This window comes from Macaca nemestrina, chromosome 3 (assembly GCF_043159975.1).
Source record: "Macaca nemestrina isolate mMacNem1 chromosome 3, mMacNem.hap1, whole genome shotgun sequence".
Taxonomy (NCBI): Eukaryota; Metazoa; Chordata; class Mammalia; order Primates; family Cercopithecidae; genus Macaca; species Macaca nemestrina.
Genome location: NC_092127.1, coordinates 159,185,793 through 159,202,435, shown reverse-complemented (window position 1 = coordinate 159,202,435; position 16,643 = coordinate 159,185,793). Strand labels below are relative to the sequence as shown.

General features: G+C 43.6%; 1 long non-coding RNA gene across 4 annotated transcripts; it reads left to right on the top strand.

Annotated features, from left to right (window-relative positions):
• Positions 1-1,389: 1,389 nt before the first annotated feature.
• Positions 1,390-15,074, top strand: LOC105487746 (uncharacterized). 4 transcript variants are annotated; one of them, XR_011620609.1, is made up of 7 exons: positions 1,390-1,458; positions 2,859-3,016; positions 3,405-3,679; positions 4,125-4,323; positions 6,139-6,295; positions 14,399-14,621; positions 14,752-15,074. It is a non-coding gene; the product is annotated as an uncharacterized lncRNA (long non-coding RNA). The 4 variants fall into 4 exon arrangements; XR_011620607.1 differs by having other exon boundaries at positions 14,385-14,621; XR_011620610.1 differs by lacking the exons at positions 3,405-3,679; positions 4,125-4,323 and having other exon boundaries at positions 14,385-14,621.
• Positions 15,075-16,643: the final 1,569 nt, after the last annotated feature.

Below are 16,643 nucleotides of genomic sequence, written 5' to 3'. Positions count from 1 at the left end.
TTTTCACCTTTAGGAATTTAAAACACTTTAATTTCAAAGTTGTATAAAATATTTACATAGTCCCTAACTCAAATCTGTAAACCACAGTGCATTTAGAAAAGTCCAGCTTCTATTTCTGTATTTTTTTTTACCCTATTCTTTTCCCTTAAATGGTTTTGTTCTTCCCTTCCATTTTAAAACATAAGCAAATATATATTTGCTATCTTCCTCTTTTCCAGATAAGTTATGCGAACTTTTTTTAAAAGAGACTTTATTTTTTAGAGCAGTTTTAGGTTCACAAGAGAGTTCCCATATGCCCTCTACTCCCACACATGCACATCTCTGACGATGAACATCCCCCACCAGAGTGGACCATTTGCTACAATGGATGAAACAACACTGACACATCATTATCATCCAAAGTCTAGAGTTTACATTAGGGTTCACTCTTGGTGTTGTACAGTCTATGGGTCTGGACAAAGGTATAATGACATGTATCTACCACTATAGTATCATACAGAATAGTTTTACTGCCCTAAAAACCCTCGGTGTTCCAACTATTCATTCTTCTCTCTCCCTAACTCAGCTATGCATACTTTCTACACCTTTTTTAAAAACCCAACAACCTGGAGGACACTGCAGGCTATTGAGACCTCCCCCATTTCTTTTTATACTTAGAGTCTTCTGCAGTGTATGCAATGTGTGGCAGTATAGGTTACTCCATCTCTGTGCATTTAATTGGCTACACTATACAATTGCATTATTATAGCTACAAGATCTATTTTGCCTATCCCTTATTATAGGTTATTTAGATTTTTACAAAAATTGTTTTTGCTCTTATAATCAACACTGAGATGAACTTTTGAATATATACACATTCTGCTTGAATTTCTGACTATATCACTAGAATGGGCTTCTATCTAAAAAGTTACTGAGTACATCACACAGCTATTGCAAAGCAAACTAGGCCAAAACTTACTGACTTAAAGTAACCATCTTTGTTTACCTCACACTTCTGGGGTCAGCAATTTAGGTTGGCTTCATCTAGATGGTTCTTACAATCTAGAGAGGGCTGAACCATGCATTTGTAGTTAGGGGCTAGATGGGGCAGAAGCTAGCTTGTTTAAGCTGGAAGCAGCTAGGACAGCTTGTCTCTGCTTTATGTGGTCTCATCCTTCAGCAATCTGGCACTGGCTTATCATGTTAGAGTTGGACAGGGTTCCAAGAGAGCAAGCAGAAGTGTGCAAGGCTTAAAATGGGCACATCCTCATTTCTGGTGTATTCTATTGTCTAAGTCAGTCACAAGAGCAGCCCAGATTCAAGGAGTGGGGAAACAGACTCCATCCTCTGGTAAGAGGAGCTATAAAAGTGACATCATAAAGGACATGGACACAGGGAGGGGCAGAGATGCGGGGCCAGTTTTGAAAGCATTCTACACCTTCAAGTCAAAGAATATGAACCAACCTTTATAAGCTCCTAGTATGTACTGGAAGGTTTCCACTCTTTTTTATTATTTATTTATTTATATTTTTTTGAGACAGGGCCTCAGTCTGTCACCCAGGCTGGAGTGCAGTTGTGTGATCTTGGCTTACTGCGGCCTTGACCTCCTGCGCTCAGGTTATCCTCCCACCTCTGCTTCCTGAGTAGCTGGGACTACAAGTGCGTATGCCATCGTACCTGGCTAACTTTTTTATTTTTCAAAAAGACAAGGCCTCACTACATTGCCCAGGTTGATCTTGAACTCCTTAGGCTCAAGCAATTCTCCCGCCTCAGCCTTCCAAAGTGTTGGGATTACAGGCATAAGCCACTGCACCAGGCCTTCATTCTTTTATCCTCTTTTTTCCCATATGACAGAATTTCACTCAGTGTAAATAGGCTGTCCTCCATTTCCATCTGGGCATAAATTCACAGGGGCAATCATGAGTATTAATACAATTATGGGAAGTATGCACTTGGAGCCTCACTTGCCTGCAGTGCCTATGAGGTGAATCCATGCAGTGCATAGCTCAACAAATTCTACCTCAACAAATTCAACCTGGTTGCCTAATGTGGATATAAAGATTCCATTTTGCTCATGGCCCAGTCTGGTAGACCATATTTCTGGGAAGGTGGTATTGGGATTTGGATTTGATTTGAATCAAATTACAATTACTCTGGAGCTACTCCAGGTTATACCCCAATATTCATACCCTCTCCACCTTCTCTAGAATATTCTAGATCCTCATGGAGTGATCTGGATCAGAGTGGAAGAACTCTCCAGCTGGCAGAGCAGAGGCTGTAGTGCCCTGGGAGACAGGGGAGTGGATTCTACCCCGTCTCTGCTACTTACTAGCTGATATGGTTTTTCTCTGTGTCCCCACCCAAAGCTCATGTTGAATTGTAATCCCCAATGTTGAGAGAGGGACCCGGTGGAAGGTGATTGAATCATGGGGGTGGACATCCCCCTTGCTGTTCTTGTGACAGAGTTCTCATGAGATCTGGTTGTTTGAAAGTGATAGAACTTCCCTGCTTTGCTCTCTCTCTCTTTCTCTCTCCTTCCCCACCATGTGAAGATTGTGCCTACTTCCCCTTTGCCTTCCACCATGATTGTAAGTTTCCTGAGGTCTCCCCAGCCATGCCTCCTATATAGCCCACAGGACTGTGAGTCAACTAAACCTCTTTTCTTCATAAATTACTCAGTCTCAGGTATATCTTTATAAGAGTGCGAGAACAGATTAATAGACTAGCTTTGTGTCATTCGACAATTATCATCTTTCTGAGCCTGTTTCCTAATCTGTAAAATTGAAAGAATAATCCCTACCTCATGGAGTCGAGGTGATGATTTGATGTAATATGGTGTAATATAATACAGTAAAAGAACCCCTTCCTTTTACTCCCAGCTTTAATATTTGAGGACAACTCCTAGCTAGCAAGAGGAGTGGGAAAAGTAGAGTAAATCCTCCGTTACGCCTCAAGTATCTCAGATCTCTCAAGACACAAGGACCAGGGCTTCCCTTTGTCTAAGCATCTGGCTGGTGGCAATGAACATTTTACAGACGTAAGTAGTTGCTTTAAGGAATTTCGGCAATGGCATAGTTCAGGTCAAAGATTTAAAGTACACGGTGCACAGACCAGTGCTGAAGCTGTGGCTGGCCACGCTGCTTCCTTAATGTAGACAAGCGTTTGTGCAAGACCTTATCCGTGGAGGCTGCTGCCTCTTCATAAACCCCACCTTCACCACTGCAGGCTCATACAGGTGTCAAGTGGCACCAGGAGAGCAAATTTGTTTGGTTAAATGTCTGACTCATCATTCATAGCTTGACAGGTTTCTGAGCTTGCTTCAGACTTGACTTGAAAGAAAAAGGTGGGGGCTGGCAGAGAGGAAATAGGATCCTTTTATTACAGAACACTTTCCTGAGGGGTTGTTTTCTTGAATGTTAATCCAGACCCAGGTTGTTATTCTAAAGGTGCACTGGAGCCGAACTTCAGGATGGAGCTCAGCTGTTAACCCATTAGTGACTCACCCAACCATGGAGACCCAGGGATTTGTGTAAGGGCTGAGATGCTGCAAGACCTGCTGATTGGGAGCCAAAGATTCTGAATTTGCAGACTGAAGGCTCCCTTTCGTCACTTGCCCCTCAGACCCGGAATCCTTGCTTATCAGTGGGAAGTGGCTGTCTGCTGGATCCCATTTGACATCCCTGAGCCTGGGAACTATCTGGTAATGAATTTCATCTGGAACTAAGTCTGAACCAATATGGATTGTCATTTGCATGGGGTGGATGGTGGCTACACTGAATGCCAAGTGAAATAAATGTGAAAGCAAAAACGCAGGCCCCACCAGTGAGGGTCAGGGGATGTTACTCAGCAAGGTTAGCAAACTACAGCACACAGGCCAAATCCAGCCTGCTGCCTGTTTTTTATAAATAAAATGTTATTGGAACACAGTCATACTCATCTTTTTAAATGTATTGCCTATGGCTGCTTTTGTGCTAAAGCAGTAGAGTTCAGTGGCTGTGACACAGACTGCATGATAGGCAAAGCCAAAAATATTTGCTACCTGGCCCTGGGTTAGGAAAATGCTCGCCAACCCCTGGGTTAGACGCACCCTTCCAGAAACACAAACCCTTTCCTACTGACCAGCCCTGTGGACACGCTTTCTCTAGCCAGCATCCATCCTGAATGCAAGTAATGGCCTGGCCTCAGAGCTGAGAGCACCTGGTGCTGGGCCCACGGCCCTTCAGAGGCTGGCAAACCAGTGCTTCCACAGAAGGCTCAGGAAGATGGGCAGAGGGTGTGGTGGTTTCGCCGGGCAGCTCCTCTCTGCTGTGGACCCTCACTGGATTCATCATCTAGGGTGTTCTAGTAAGTAATGAAGAAACAAAGAAATTCCTTTGATCGGGGCTATTTAAATTGTCTAGGGCTGCCGTAGCAAAGTACTGCAAACAGAGTGACCTAAACAAAAGGAATTTATCATCTCAGCTGGGCTTGGTGGCTTATACCTGTAATCCCAGCACTTTGGGAGACTGAGGCAGGCAGATTCCCTGAGGTCAGGAGTTTGAGACCAGCCTGGCCAACATGGTGAAACCCTGTCTCTACTAAAAATACAAAAATTAGCCAGGTGTGGTGGCGCCTGCCTGTAATTCCCAGCTACTCCAGAGGCTGAGGCAGGAGAATTGCTTGAACCTGGGAGGCGGAGGTTGCAGGCACTCCAACCTGGGTGACAGAGCGAGACTCCAACTCAAAAAAAAAAAAAAGAAAAAAAGAAAGAAATTTATCGTCTCACAGTTCTGGAGGCCAAAAGCACAAAAATCAAGATGTGGGCCGGCCATACTCCTCTGATAGTGCTAGGGAAGGATCTGCTCCAGGCCTTTCTCCTGGCTCTGGTCGTTCCTTGGTTTACAGATGATGTTGTCTTTGTTTGTTTCCATTGTCTTCTCTTTGTGTTTGTCTCTGTGTCCAAATTTTCCCCTTTTTGTAAGGACACAGTCATATTGGATTAGAGCCTACCCTAAACACTTTATCTTAACGAATTATACTTGCAATGATCCTGTTTCCAATTAAGCTCACATTCTGAGGTACTAGGGGTTAGAAGTTCAACATATGAATTTTAGAGGTGGGGGGCACAATGTAACCCAGAGCAGGAGCTCTGTGTCACTGCAAGGCCTGTGTCACACAATAACATGTAAATCTTATGACTGCAATAAAGAAAAAAAAATCTATAACATATGGCTCAATAAGTGATTAAACTTCTGTACAAGCTACCACGCTCTATTCTGAATCATTTAAACTTTATGAGAACCCTTTGCAAATGAGAAAATGAGTCCCAGGGTGTTTAGTTTCTCAGATAGTAGAGCAGATTTCTTATCCTGGTCTGCCTGGTTTGGAAGCCCACTCCCTGTTCACTAGGCCAGTAGTTCTCAAACTACTATCTTGGAACCAGTGGTACCAGGATCACCTGGTAACTTGTTAGTAATGCAAAGCCTCAGGCCCTACCTCACACATACTGAACCAAACACCCTGCTACAGTAGCAGAAGGGGACTGTGGCCAAAGTTCTGGAACCCATGAATTGGGCCAAGCCTGAGAGCAGGCAGGTTGACATTTATTAGGTACGTAAGTGCCAGGCACATGGCTGATTGGCTTCATTTAGGCTGTTTTACGTGATTGTGGTAGGCAGAAAATGGCATCCCCAAAAGGTCCAAATCCTAATCCCCAGAACCATGAAGGAGTTTCCTTACATGGTAAAAGCATCTTTGCAGATGTGATGAAATTAAAGATCTTGAGATGGGGATATTATCTTGGCTTCTCTAAGCGGGGCCAACAAATCTCAAGGTCTTTATCAAGGCAAGAGGTAGGGAGGAGAGTCAGTTAGAAAATGTGTGGATGCTTACACTGGTGGCCTTGAAGATGGAAGTAGGGGCCACGAGCCCAAGAATGCAGACAGCCTCTAGAAGTTGGGAAAAGCAAGGAAATGAATTCTCCCCTAGAGCCTACAGAGAGAGAGCTGCCAACACCTTGGTTTTATCCCAGTGAAAACCATTTTGGACTTCTGACCTCTGGAACTGTAAGATAATAAATATGTTATTTTAATCTACTATGTGTGGCAATATATTCATTTGTTACATCAGCAACAGGAAACGGATACACTGTATCTGATTGGTTAATGTGTTTTGATCCAGGCGAATCTCCAACTTCAAGCTACAAAAGCCAATGCCCACAGCAGCCTTGTTCCTGGCTACCAGACCTCTCCACTGCTGAATCAGTAAGCTATTAATAGTTCAAAGAACCACCATCCACGGAGGCCAACTTGGCCTTTACCAACAAGGAAGCTAACAGGTAATAGCGGTTTCAATGACATGGAGTCTAGACCAGTGGGTCTCGAGCTGCGATGTTCATACAAATCACCTGCAAAGCTGATTAGAATGTAGGTTCCAAGGCCGGGCACGGTGGCTCATGCTTGTAATCCCAGCACTTTGGAAGGCTGAGGTGGGTCGATCACGAGGTCAGGAGATCAAGACCATCCTGGCTAACATGGTGAAACCCCATCTGTGCTAAAAGTACAAAAAAATTAGCTGGCCATGGTGGCGGGCACCTGTAGTCCCAGCTACTTGGGAGGCTGAGGCAGGAGAATGGTGTGAACCCGGGAGGCGGAGGTTGCAGTAAGCAGAGATCGCGCCGCTGCACTCCAGCCTGGGCGACAGAGCGACACTCCATCTCAAAAAAAAAAAAAAAAAAAGAAAGAATATGGGTTGCGCTTCAGAAGGCCTGACATTCTTCATTTCTAACAAGCTCCCACCAGGTGATGTCATTGGCTGGCAGGGGCACGCGCATAGCAAGCCATGGATGCCTACTCATCAGAGACCACCACCTCCTCAGAGTCCCTCTGCATTTAGGGGTCTAGGTGAGGGCTTTCAAAATCGGATGGGTCATCAGCCTCACCTGGGTGCCTGTCAACAAAGGGTGGACTCTACCTTGGGCCCGCAGAACCAGGAATCTGCATGTCTACTGGGCGCCTCCATTCTGAGGCCAATGGTTTATGCACAGGTGTTTGAACACAACTGCTTGAAATCATAAAAGCAAGCAACTCCTCAGCAGATCACCTGCACCTCCATTCTGATTTTGTACAGAATCAGTGCCATTATCTGAAATATGAAATGCTTATCCCCTGACCACTCCTCTTTCTTCCTCATCTCAGTAGGACCTCAAGCACTTCAAAGCCTGAGTGAAACCCCCAAAAGAAGGTGGCTTGGCTGCAGAGGGAGCCCCACAGAGACCCCTGAGAGGCTGAGCAGAGGGACACTGAGCTCCCACTGCAGGGTCAGGGCCATCCAAACTCTATGACTTCCTTGCTTTCTGGATCCCAAGCTCTCACCTCCGGCCAGACATTATTAGTGTGAATTCCACCTCCTTTTGCTGGGGAGGGCAAAGTGCAGCAGCCTGCAGGTACAATTTACTGCAGCATGGGCTCATAAAACACTGCAAATGAAACTTCAAAGGCCATGGGCAGCCACTGCCCGTGGGTCCACCTTTCTCCAAACCCTCGTTAGCCGCCCACCCTTGGAGTTCTCCTCCAGGGTGATCTCAGCTCCCTTCCCTACCCCACCCTCCATTAAGGCTCCCATTAAGTAAGCTGGTTTTATGACATCAGCAGTGATTAAACTGACCTGATTTCTCCCAGGCTGGCAGAGTCAAGAGCCCGGAGTCAATACGGAAACCAATTCCAAGGGCCTCAGCTAAGCCACTCAGAGAAAAAAAGACCTGAGCCTTATTCTGAGAGGGGGGAAAAAAAAAAAAAGAAATGGTGTGCAGCTGCAGCTTATCCCACGTGATACTGAGCAGAATCCCAAAGAAATAGAGTGGGAGAGACCCAGCCATGCCTGCAGCCTGCCCCTCTCTCGGCTTGTGGCTAGGATTAGGGAAATGCTCTGACCTACACATGGATGGACGCCCGCTCAACAGAGCTGGTATAACTAGCGCTATTTCCCTTGGGGACAGCGGCAGCCTCCTGCCAGGTCATCTTGTTTGCTGGGCTTACTCCAGGATTTGCCAGCCCCATCCTTCCACCTAGGTCTCCTCGGACCCACCGCACTACCTCTGGCTTCTTTTTTCATGCTTTGTCCCATACCTGGAGTAGCTTTTTTTTCTTTTTTTTTTCCTTATTGAATAAACTCCCACTCATCCCTCAAAACTCTGCTCAGGCTTTGATTCTTCCAAAACTCCTTCCTCCCCTCACCCCCAGCCAGAATGACTTTCATGCATATAATTCTGTTTGTTCTGGCCTCAAAGCGTGGTCCCTGGACTGGAAACTTCAGCAGCAGCTGGAAATGTGCTAGAAATGCAGGCTCCCAGGCCTCCCCTACCACTCCTTTACAAGCACACTAGGTTAGTGCTTCCGTGGGACACCCATCTCTATAGCATCCTCTGCTTTTCCCCTTTGGCACTGCTCACAACTGTCATTCTTGGATTCTTTAATATCTCTCCCTCCATCCCCCGCCCATAGACTAAGTTCCCCAAGACCCACTTTGTGTTTCTGCTCCTGCGTCCTTGGTGACAGCCAGTGCCTGCAACGTTGTAGCGGCACTTCTCCTCTGGGCTCGTCATCATCAGCTCAGGTGCTACTTCATTCTGGCTTGCAAACCTCCAGGTCCTACCCATGGTTTCCTTCCATAAGCGCAGGGAGTCGCAGGCAGCAGGGCTCTGGCAGCCCGACCTGACTTGCCAGAGCTTAAGACCTGACCTGTATGGGTTAATGATGAAAGCGCTGCTGGGGAGTCTCCACGTGGCTATTTTATACATCAGTCTCCATTGCCCAAGTCTCAATGGACGACCCCTGCTTCCTTTTGGTTCCTGGGCACATAGTGAGTGCTTTCATTCCTGACTGTAGGTTTCCTGACATGATCTGGTCAGAATAGGGGAATTCTTCATGCTAGGTGATTCGCTGGACAAAGTAGTGCTTTAGCGGCTACTGTGCACCAGGTAGATCCCAGGTGCTAAGGACAGAACTTCAAACAAACAGACAAAACTCCAGCCTCTTGGGGCTTATATTCCACCATATGTCCCTATATTTGTGTTAAAAGAACAGAGTAATGTGTTCCCAGTATGTAACATTTTCCTAGCCTTTAGAAACTGCATTCCCTATGAAAGTGAGCCGTGGGTTGCTCTGGAGATGTGGCCTGTGTCTCTGAAAAGTTGTCAAAGTTTTCCCTAAGGATTCTAGAGTCTATCCTTGAGGTAATACCTCAAGGATTCAGTAGGTCTCTGGTTTCTAGGGTGTGGTATTCACAGTGGTGACAAACATTATTGTAAGAGAATGTTCTACCCTTGAGAATTCATCTGGGGATGGGAAGAAAGCCAAAAAGCAAACTGCTTCGTCCTCTAGTTTAATCTGCCTGTTACACGGTCTCCTAGCAGCCTGTATCTTCTCTTCAAAGCACTTCATTGTTTATACAACTATTAGTTTTATCTCTTCCCTCCCCTTTCCTCTCTCTCCTCTCCTGGTTGCCTTCCCTCCTCTCCTCTCCTCCTCCTCCTCCTCCTCCTCCTCCTCCTCCTTCTCTTTCTTTCTCTTTCTACTTCCTTTTTCCCTCTCTCCTCCTGTCTCTCTTGTTCATGATTATTTCTACCATGTAGTATATGCTTACACATGCTGGTGTTCTGTAAAATTGGGGAATGAAGGTGGGGAGTGAATCTTGAGATTATCCTTAGACCTGCAACGCTTGTGCATTTGACATTTTTATTTTAGGGCAGAGGAATTTTTATTTTATTTGTTTATTTATTTATTTATTTTTCAGCTGGAGTACAGTAGTGTGATCTCGGCTCACTGCAACTTCCACCTCTCAGGTTCAAGCCGTTCTCCTGCCTCAGCCTCCCAAGTAGCTGGGATTACAGGCATGTGCCACTATGCTTGGCTAATTTTTGTATTTTTAGTAAAGATGGGGTTTCACCAGTTTGACCAGGCTGGTCTCGAACTACTGACCTCACGTGATCCACCTGCCTCAGCCTCCCAAAATGCTGAGATTACAAGCTTGAGCCACCACGCCTGGCCAGGCAGAAGAATTTTATTTTTGAGATTTATGACCTAATGCAGCCCTTACCAATATTCTTAACACTCTCCTTTTAAGTTTTTGAGTAAGCCAGTTTCATTACAAGTCATCATTGTCAGCTTCAGGTGTTTGACCCAGAGAAGGACATTTGTATTCCGCTTTGGGCTATGGCTCTACTTAATTAAGTAATCTTAAGTAGATGCTCCTGCCTCACTAGGCCTCCAAGCATCTTCCTTGTAAAAGGAGTTGATTGGTCTGTGTGATTCCTTAGGACTCTCCAGCTCTACAGCCCATCCCCATTCAGCCAGAGGACATGGTGCTTCTTCGAGGTCTCTGCCAGGACATTAGTAGGCAGTGGAAATCTTCCACCAAAATTCAAGGGGGATTTTGAACATCAGAAGATGGAAAATGAGAATCAATCCATCAAATTTATTATTTGTTATTAATTAAGGTTGAAAGAAAAGAGTGAAAGTACTGACCAATATGCATCTGTGATTTTAATCAGCCATGCTGTCGCAGTCCGCTGTTTCTGTGGAAAATTAAGATTTGCCTTTATGTCAGCTGCTGGGTATTTGGGCAGACAATGTTGTAGGAGGAGAAAAGTACAGCTGTTTTGGTCAGTTCCAGGTTTGCATACTGACACCTCTGCTCACTAGTGATCTTGACCCGGCTTCTCTAATCCTCAGTTTCCTCATCTGTAAAATGGAAAGAATACCCATCTTATTGTGACTATTATTAGATAAATGAAATTGTGTACGTAACATGCTTGGCACATAGAAAGCACTCAAGAAAAGCTAACTTACGACTAGGCGCAGTGGCTCATGCCTGTAATCCCAGCATTTTGGGAGGCCAAGGCAGGTGGATCGCCTGAGGTCATGAGTTTGAGACCAGCCTGGCCAACATGGTGAAACCCTGTCTCTACTAAAAATACAAAAAAATTAGCCGGGCATGGTGGCGTGCGTCTGTAATCCCAGCTACTCGGGAGGTTGAGATAGGAGAATTGCTTGAACCCAGGATAGGGAGGCTGCAGTGAGCCGAGATCATGCCACTGCACTCCAGCCTGGCCAATAGAGCAAGATTCTGTCTCAAAACAAACAAACAGAAAACAAGAAAAAAGAAAAGCTAACTTATTTCTACTGACTTTTCCTAGTTGATTTGTGAAAACAAGGTGACAGGCCAATTTGGAGAAAAATATGGGTAGAAGTTGGTGACCTGGCTTCACTTAGCCAAGTCTTTTATTCACTGACCATATTGTCATCATCTTACCTATGTTCCAGAATTGGTTAATTGTTACAGAATAGTCCCGGACTTTTGAAGGAAAAAAATGGGAAACTTGCTGCAAAGGCAGCCAGACCTGGCCCCACCCTCCAGCTCCCTGCAGTATTTTAAGTCAGCGTCTCAGATGATGATGATGATGATGGTCACCATCCGATCACCATTTATCATGTTCCTACATATGCATTGTCTCATTTCATTCTCAGCCATAGCAACTCTGGGATGGTGGATTACATGTTGTTATCTGGTGAGGAAATAGAAACTCAAGGAGGTCAGATGACTAGCCCACATTCACACTGCTAATCCGTGGATGGAGAAAGAGTTGAACACAGCTCCTGACTCTAGATCCAGAGTCTTTTTGCCACTTCATGTAGTCAGGCATAAAATAATGATTCTGTCTTATTTCTGAATATTTAACTTATATGTAATTTCACTCTCATGTTTTCACTTCCTTACAGAATATCTACTTCTTTCAAGAAGTATTTTAAAGATCAATGCTGTCATATTCATTTATTTTACTATAGATCAAATTCTATGGTAACAAATAAGATTACCAAAAATCCCCAGGTATGTCTACATACGTATATATGTATGTGTGTATGCACGTGCATATATATCTTTTTCTTTCAAAAGCTCTATCCAATAGTCCAGAAATATATTCCATTGAAAAGAAAAATAAATGGATTCAATTTAAAATCCCAAATGAACTTGCTCAATTTTGGCGGGAGGGAGGTTGTGTTGAAATTTAATTTCTTTGCTATTTGGGACTCATGCTACTTCTCAGAAGAGACACAGTTTTCCAGTAGAGATAAATGACCTCTTCCAAGAACAATGGAAATAGAAAGGGGATGGGCATGGGGTGGGGGGCGCTGCGGGAGAAGGGCAGGAAGCACAGATGAACTGAAAAGAGAAGAGTTATAAGCAGGTTGGCTTCCTTTAAAAAGATGGGAGAGGGTCTCCAAAAAATAAATAAAATAAAAAGTTAGGCTACCTGTTGGACTATCCTTCAAAGAGTGACTGTAACTTAGTGTAAAAGCAGATTTTAAAAAATATAAATACAGTGAGTCACAAAATTCTCTCACCAAAACCAAGATATGAAAAAAAAGAAAAAAAAAGAGTAGCTTCTATTTTCTTCAAAACTGCTCTGAGCTTCGTGTAAGCCTCATTCCCTGGGGAATCCAGGAAAACTTAGAATTGCCAAGAAACAGTATTCCGATTTCCTCTGATTTAAAGTCTCCTTTCCATTTAACCATTCAGTCTATTCTACTGGGTATCATCTGGTGGGGTGTAAGAAGTCTCTTGAGATAAATAATGTTTCAGAGCATGCCTTTTTCTTTCCCTTCCCAGGATGGTGTCTATATACCATGGGGGATGAGGGGGACTGTCTCTTCCCTCATACGGTGTCTGGACAGACCAACTCCTTGGACTGATGACTGCTGAGTGGGCCTGGTTCTGTCTGGCTTCTTGAGAAGCCACATGTGCTGACCCTACTGCTGGAGCCCGTAGTCCTGATCATTTGTCCTGGCTCACTGTGGCCTCTCTTGCCACTCCCAAGTCTTTGCTGGTCCACTTGTTTCCTCAGAATCTCTGGGTCCTCTCTCAGAGGCACGAGGGCTCCCTCAGTTGTGAGGAACAGGAAAGATGGCCTTGGACTCATCCATTCATTGCCTTCCATCACCTCCACATCATTATTCTTCAATGGTGTTAAACATGTCCTCAGACTAAAGCTTACAGCCTCCTTGCATGAGTCCTGGAGAAATTCTCATCCACTGTCTCCTCCCAGTATCTTTTATCTTCCCCCGAGAGTGGATGTTTCAGTAGCATCCCACCCTCGTCTTGAATTTTCTTCCCTGAGCTGCTGGCTCTGACCGACATTCTTTACCACCATCTCTCCTTTTCCCCCCGTCTTGGCTCATAAGTGAATGGGGTATTTTCACTGCACTGGGAAAGAAACTAGATCAGAGTCTTCTAAGCTTGAATCTGATATGTATTGGGAGTTAAGGGAATTCAGACTGGCCTTCAAGATTACTGTCTTGACCACTAAATGTCTTTTGAATGTCAAAAACTGCATGTTCTTTTCTTTGAATTCATGCTGATAAACTGAGACAAATAGATGTCTATGGCAGAACTTTGAGGTAAATCAGTATATTAATGAATTTTTTTTAAAATTACAAAAAATTAAAATAAAAATAGAAGAATATGTTCTTATTACAAATATTCAACAACACAAACATATATAGTAAAAAGAAAAATTCTGTCTTGCCTTGCACCCCATCCTACCATCATACTTTCCCCTCCAGATGTAACTGCTATTAACAGTTTAGGGTATACCCTTCCAGACCATTTTCTATATGTTTATATACATATGTATGTGAAAACTAAACAAAGGTATAGTTTTGCTTCAATTTTTAGTGAAGTGACAATGACACATAGTCTTCTTTTACTTAACAATATGTTTTGTAACTCATTCCCTATCAGTAGGTATCAGTCAACTTCACTTTTAAAAACTGATGCATGGTAATCCATAGTATGGATGGACCATTATTTAGTCAACCATTTTTCATGATGTTACATTTACATTATCTTACAACATTTGGCTTTTATAAACGGTGACACCCTTGTTTACATCTCCTTATACAGTAGCTCAAGCATTGCAGACATGTTTGCCTTATAAGAACCTAATGTGGAAAGTGATGACATTCCATATCTGTCCTTTGACCACCTGTAAACATGAAAAGCAACGCTGTCAGGAGCCCCATAGCCAGAAGCTGAGCTTCTGCTTTAATTTTGGTCATTATTCTTCATTTTTACCACTCAGTCAGCCCCCCTGAAATGGCAGAGTTTTCAATTTAAATTTTTCTTCTTTAAAAAAATTTCTTTTATTTTTTATTTTTTTAGAGATGGGGTCTTGCTATGTTGCCCAGGATAGTCTTGAACTCCTGAACTCATGTGATCCTCCTGCCTCAGCCTCCCAAAGTGCTAGGATTACAGGATGAGCCACCGCACCCAGCCATCAACTTATGTTTTTCAAAAAGTACCACAGTATAGGTAGAATAAGGCAAATTCAATGTGTTAATCAATGTTTATCGGTATGGACCTATTTTTAGTATCATTATTTCAGAGAATAAAGTTGAAACTCACAGTGCATCATCCTCAAAACTGCAGAGTGGTCTTTTCGTGGGTGGCAGAGTCATGGCAGTGAGTTCTGTCAGTGGTGGTCATGCAGGACAGCAGTATGCCCAAGTTACCACCATCGTGATGAAGACATGAAATGCTTGCTTCTCTGCACTGTACAGGGCCTCAGTGGAGAAGAAGCTTGTGGCTGCAGGCACAGCACAGCTCAGGTAACCAGCTGTCTTGACACGGGTTTGTCGCTACCCAGTTTATTGATTCACCACCGTGGAGACTTCATGCCCTCCTTTCTGCTTCCGCTGCCTTTACCGTTTCTGCTAAACTATATTCTTTCTCTCCTAGGTCACTGGACAGATGGTCCCTTTGGATCATGTGCTCATCCCTGGTCCAGTCAGCTGTGACCAGAGGAGCAAGATCGTGTGAGACAAGGCTTGAAACCTAAGGAATTTCAAAGAGGGGACCACGATGGGCATTCAGCGGCGTCTCAGGAGGGGGCAGAGTAACCAGCAGGTGCTTTGCATGCTGGTCTTGTGTGTCTGGAAAGGGCATCCTGCTAAAACATTTGTCATGAAACTTCTCATCAGCGTTTCCAGCGTGCAGGAGCAACGGCGAGAGCCACTTAGATACCATCTGATTATAATGTGTTTCTCAGAGAAATAAAGAGCCCAAATGGAAACACACTTCTGGTTGTCAATTTTTACAAACGCCCTGGAACTCAATGACAGTTCTCCAGGATCGATATGGTCTGGTGACAGTGAATTGATTGTTCCAGCAGAGATCTTTAATGAGATTGTTCACACTATTCAGGCACCACCATCTCCAGCAGATTACAATGACAATGGCGGGGCCTTGTGAATATAGAAAGCAAAGCAACCTTCCTGCTCATTTCTTTTTGAAAGCACTAACCCCTAGCAGCAAGGCCTTCTTGTTAATTAGTTGTTAATTATTGGGACAACTCGTGAAATGTTTGTTAAAGAGCTGGTCCAAGTGGCAAAGAAAAGAACCCACAGCAAGAGACTGAATGGAAGGGTAATAAAAGGAACGAATACGCTTTTACACAGTTCACTGGCACCAAGGAAATTCTAGCAACTTACTCCTCTGGTGCAAGAGGAGAGGTACTATAGAAATGCATAGCAAACAAACTAGAATGGATGAAAACATAATAGACATGTAGAGCTAGAAGGAACCTCTATAATCATCTTCCCTTATTTTACAGATTGGGAAACCCAGGTAACAGCGCATGGATGAATTGCCTAAGGTTCCGCTCCTAGTTGGTGTCCTGCGAATCAGTGCAGCCCCGAGAACTCATCACTACCAGGCCCAGTTGAAGGTGAGTGGTGGGGCATTTGATTTGGACCTCCCATTACAAAGGGGTTCTATTCTAGTGTTTTTTTCTTTATCCTCAAGTGACAAGTATGGTCTATGATGTATACGGTTAAAGCAACACACCGACAAGCTATGACATACATGATCAAAGCAATAAACCAACAGATTTAGATTGTCTTTCATGTAACTTTTAACCTGTATCCCACGACTGTATAACCAGACCACACCACCTTTGAAGCTTTATAAATAAATACTTTAAAAATAAATTCCATTATTGTGTGAACAATTATATTGTGTCGTTTACTTATTCTTTTTTTTTCTATGAAAAGTTCATTTGTTACGTATATATCTATAATATACCATAGTTTTTCTTATCTTGTTTTGGCATTTAAATTTTTTCTATCTTCTCTTTACTTTTTAAAAAATATTCTAAAATCTACAAAAATAGAAGCAGCCCAGGCTTCTCGAACCTCTCAGGGCTCTCGTTCACTGCTCTATGTGTTCTTATTGTAGCATGTCACTTTCATAAGGGATTTAAGTTGACACAGTCAGGTTGTAGCTTTCATGATGTTACATTAACATTATCTTACAACTTTTGGTTTTTATAAAGGGTGACTATCTTTTTTTTTAAGTAGGAGATTCTGTGTTGCACATCTGGAAGGCTGTCATAGGAACCCAGAACTTTGCTATCCATCTCCTGTCAGGTGTAGACAACCTGGACACCAGTCCTGGTAAATTCTTAGGGAAGAGCAGTTAATATTTTCATTCTCTACACTAGCCATGCCGATTTGTTTGGGTAGCTCTGTAATATGCCTTCAAGTTCATTCTTATGCACAATCATCTTTTAACTTAATATAGTTACTTAATGCAATTGACTTAGTTTAGTTAACTTAATATAGTTTAATATA